The sequence below is a fragment of the Protobothrops mucrosquamatus genome, unplaced genomic scaffold (genome assembly GCF_001527695.2).
Source record: "Protobothrops mucrosquamatus isolate PMUCROS unplaced genomic scaffold, P.Mucros_1.0 scaffold_244, whole genome shotgun sequence".
Classification (NCBI taxonomy): Eukaryota; Metazoa; Chordata; class Lepidosauria; order Squamata; family Viperidae; genus Protobothrops; species Protobothrops mucrosquamatus.
Genome location: NW_015386320.1, coordinates 77,206 through 82,127, shown reverse-complemented (window position 1 = coordinate 82,127; position 4,922 = coordinate 77,206).

The following is a 4,922-nucleotide window of genomic DNA, read 5'->3' as shown; positions in this document are numbered from 1 at the left end:
CCCACTTGCACCCCATGCCCCCACTTCACAAGGAGGGACTCTGCACCGTCTATCTGAGGCACAGTGGCCTCCCTTGGACACAGGTTCTCCCTTATAATGACCGCTACCCCCCCGCCCCTACCCCGGGTCCTCGGCTGATGGAATGCCTGGAAACCTGGTGGGCACAGATCAACAAGGGGAACTCCCCCCTCCATGCCCAGCCAGGTCTCGGTGATACCTGCCAGGTCCGCTCCCCCCTCCTGAATAAGTTCTTGGATGAGGGGGGCCTTATTCACCACGGACCTGGCATTGCACAGCATCAGCCGATGGTCCCGGGCCTGAAGATCCGAGGTCCCTGGAGGTCGAGTAGAGCCCTGAGGATCGGAGCATCCACAAGCTAATAAGCAGCGTTTGCGTGCTCCCAAAACCCGATGTGGTTGTCCCAAAGGTGTTTTTTCAAGAGGCAATTTGGACTTTGTTTTTTCCTTAAAGACATGTTGCTTCTCATCCAAGAAGCTTCTTCAGTTCTGACAGTCAGAACTAAAGAAGCTTCTTGGATGAGAAGTGAAACATCTTCAAGGAAAAAACCAAAATCCAGTTCCCTTTTGAAAAAGCACCTTTGGGACAACTGACTGAAGAGCGATTTAGTTTTGAATATTGAGTCCTTGGTGCTCGCTGAAATAGGTTATTTGGTTGCAGCCTTTTCATTACCTGACTAGGGATAAAACATCATGGGAAACCCTTGAAAACCATTAGTTTTCATTGTTTTCCAAAGGCACGGCATCTGACATGAATGACAAGAGCTTTGCACCATGAAACAGATGGTTTTGAATTTGTTGTTATGAGTAGATGTAGAAGATATGTTTATTTTAAAGAGGAACATTTGCATATTCCATATCAGTGGATGTAAATCTCCTATTGGCACATCCCAAAACAACTTGTCCATTTTATGTTCCATGCAATGTTTCAATTTTCGTCTTCTTCCTTTCTGTTTTCTTTACTAAAAGAAGATACAGGTAGTCCTTGACTTGCAACCATTTTTAGTGACCATTTAAAATTACAACACTGAAAAAAATGACTTACAACTGATTCTCATGCTTACAACCTTTACAGCATCTCCAAAGTCATGTGATCAAATTTTAGGTACTTGGTAACTGATATGTGTGTATAATTGTTGTAGCATCCAAGAGCATCCCAGTTCAACATTTGTGACCTTAATCTAATGGCTGAGTGATTCACTTAAGTGTAGTGAGTTGTTCTACCACATTGGCAAAAATGGTTGTAAAATTGACTCACTTAATAACTGCCTTTTTTCGAAGAAGTATTCTGGTTTCAATCGTGGTTGTAAGCCAAGGACAACCTATAATTATGTATCGATTACTGCTGTTATTGTGTAATATTTCAGTGACTGGGCTATTGGTTTGATCTCCAAGCTTGACAATTTGGCTGAAAACATTTCATCTCCATTCGGGGGGACATCTTCAGTGCACTTTGAATTGTGCTCATCTGTCAGAGCACCGGCCTATAAATACCTTCTTGTGTGATGCAAATTGGTGTGGATGTTGTTTATCCTGGTGTTGCTGAGTCATGGTCTGATTTCTGGCTGTTTTATTGACTGGTTGTGTTGTTGGGCCATAGTCTTTGGTGTAAAGTATCGTCTGTGTGATGCAAATGGTGTTGTTCGTTCAGTTGCTTCTGTGTAATATGGTCTGGGTCGATGTCAATGTATCTGTTTATTAACTTATTAGTGGAAAACCAGGCTTTGAGGAATTCTCTTTCTCTCCTTGATTTCACATGGATTACAACTGTGGTCCCAGTTAGATCAAAGTTTTGTCCTTCTGAGCCTTTGTGGACGGACATGAGGGAAAGTGGGTCATGTCTTTTGATGGCCAGGAAGTGTTCATGCACTCTGGTTGATAGCTTTCTTCCTGTTTGGCCTATTTTCACAGTTGCTGCACTATGGGCCCAAAAGAACTATGTGGGCCAAACAGGAAGAAAGCTATCAACCAGATGGCATGAACAGTTATTTTCTAACAATTATAGTGTATTTTTGCTTATTATTTTAATATGTTTTATGGGTCTGTGATCTGCAAAGTCATTGATTCACTCTTCCAATAAAAAAATGTATGTTTGTATTGGGTACCAGATTGGGGAAGTTTGCTTCTTCCTTTAAACGTATTTAATTGATGTTTCTGGACAATGATTATAGTAAAGTTTTAATCTGAGTTTATTTCTATGAGTTGACTCGCAATACATTGAGTACTATTCAATTTATTTGCTATCATTCCCTATGCTTAATGATTTCTACAGAAATACATGGCTATGTCAAATTGCCGATTGTTCATCTGCAGGCATACCATTCTTGTGTTATCTCTGGACATAATAAATCTCCGTTTATGTTTCGGCTTTAGTTCTGGTGGCTTTGGTAATCAAATATCAAGTTACATAATTATTGTATTTTAAACATGAATGGAGAAGTAACACATGAGAGAATTACTATCATTTAGTATATGTGTAAATATTTAATAAGAAATATTTTTAATAAATAATTGTTTGGAAAGACTTGCCTCCTCTTTTTAAATATATTTTTGATATGGTCCAAAATTGATTTAAGAACCCATTATTTCAGGCAGATTGGTTTGTCCTGTAAAGGTGATGTATTTATTTACTTCTTTGCACAACGATTGTAAATGTAACAGCATGAGCATTCCTTTTGGAATGGGCAAACATAATAAGTCTTAATAACAATAATAATGGTTTAGGTTTAGGTTTTATTAAATTTATACCCCGCCCTTCTCCTAGCGGACTCAGGGCGGCTTACAGCAAGTTAAAAAACAGACCAACCATACAAAATACTAAGTTTAAAATACAATTAAAATGAAATATTGATTTTTTGCCGTTTCTTTTTAAAATTATGTTAAAAACCAAATTAAAATCAAATTTAAAATCAAATTAAAATATCCCTTAGGCCAGTCCCGCTAGCTGGAATAGCCATGTCTTGAGGGCGCGGCGGAAGGAGGGGAGATCCGGAATGACCCGGNACAGAAAGTATCATATTTTGCAGAGATGGCAAAAATATCCGCGTACCTGAAGGATCATTCTCAGGAAAAATTTATCTTAACATGGAGAAGATGGATAGATTATATTCAGAGAAAGTATGAACTGAAAAATTATTATGTTGCTTTTGATTAAAAATTTAGAAAAAATTAGGTATATATTGATATAATTTAAAAAAAAAAATTTTTTTGTTGTAATTTAATGTTATTTTAGAGTCACAGTAATTTTGTACTAGTGTGTAATAATAATGAGTAGTTTTTGATTAGTATTGGATGATTGTTCATTGATTAGCTTTGGGAAGTCTTGGGGGGGGAGGGGGGAAAGGGTTAGGTTGGTATATAGATTTAGATGTATATATATATGTATGATTTTCTAAGGAGGTGCCCGGTGATACCCCAACTGCACTGACGGGATGATTGAGGGAGAAAGGGAAGCAGGAAAGAGGGAGGAAGGAGGAGTGGTGGTAAAACAAGGAGGAGGAAGGTGTAGGTAAGTGAGAGGGGGGTGCGGGAGGGGGACACCGGACACGTCCGTGAATGTATTGTTTGATGTTGACTTTTTTCTGGTTGATATTGTGATAAAAGACTTATGTTTTTGTTTTTTAATGAAAAATTAATAAAAAATGTATTTAAAAAAAAAGAAAAGAAAAAGAAAGTGAGGAAAATGAAGAATATATAGGTGAAGGAAGAATTGGGAAAATATACAGAATATTAACTCAACTAGAAGATTTAAAATTAATCTGGGAAACAGATTTAGGAAAAATAAACGATAAAGATTGGAAAAATATTTGGAACAGAAGAGTATACAAGAATATGTCAGTTAGAGTTAAGGAAAATGGATATAAAGTGTTATGCAGGTGGTACCTAACACCATACAAATTAAATCAAATAGATGTTAAATATACAAATATTTGCTGGAGGTGCGAGAAAGAGATTGGAACATATAAACATATGTGGTGGGATTGTAATAGCGCACAACAAATATAGGACATGGTCTTTAGGTAAATTAAAGAACTTTTGAAGGTAAATTTAGATATGTCACCAAGCATTACTGTTACTCGTGGAAAAACAAGATATGAATGCATTGTCTAGAATATTTTTTTTGTTTCAAATGGTATATATTTTGACTATCCACATGCTATTTAAGTAATGCAGAAAGATATATATCTGAGATTCATAATGCAAATCAGTAATATATAGAGTCCTCCAAAATACAAATAAATGAAGAGGATCGGGTTTACCTCATTTAAAATTTATTTTGCGCTACTGAAAATGCCTTTATGGGTCACAGCCCAAGAACCATTTATAGCGGACGAAATACTGTAGCAGGTAAAGAAAAATGGTTAACCTATAGAGAGTTGGTAGAACAAGAACATGAAGAATACAGCAATAGCATTAGCAATAGCACTTAGTTTTATAGATCACTTCATAGTGCTTTACAGCCCTGTCTAAGCATTTTACAAAATCAACATATTGCCCCCAACAATCTGGATCCTCATTTTACTGGCCTTCGAATGATAGAAGGCTGAACCTAGTTTAAGCAAGTCAGGATCAAACTCCTGGCAGTGGGCAGAGTCAGCCTGCAATACTGCATTCTAACCACTGCACCATCATGTCTGTTAAATTGAAATTTATAAAACAACTGACTGAAGAATGTCTACAGAGATTCTCAGTCATCCAGGTCATGGTTTTATTTATTTATTTATTTATATTTGGATTTATATCCCGCCCTTCTCCCGTAGGACTCAGGGCGGCTGACAATCTATTTAAAATACATACAAAACAATACAAATTTAAAATTAATTAAAAGGAATATTTAAATATTTGTCGAATTTTAAAATATAATTAAAACCCCCCTAAAAATTACCCTAGGCCAGTCCTGCAAGC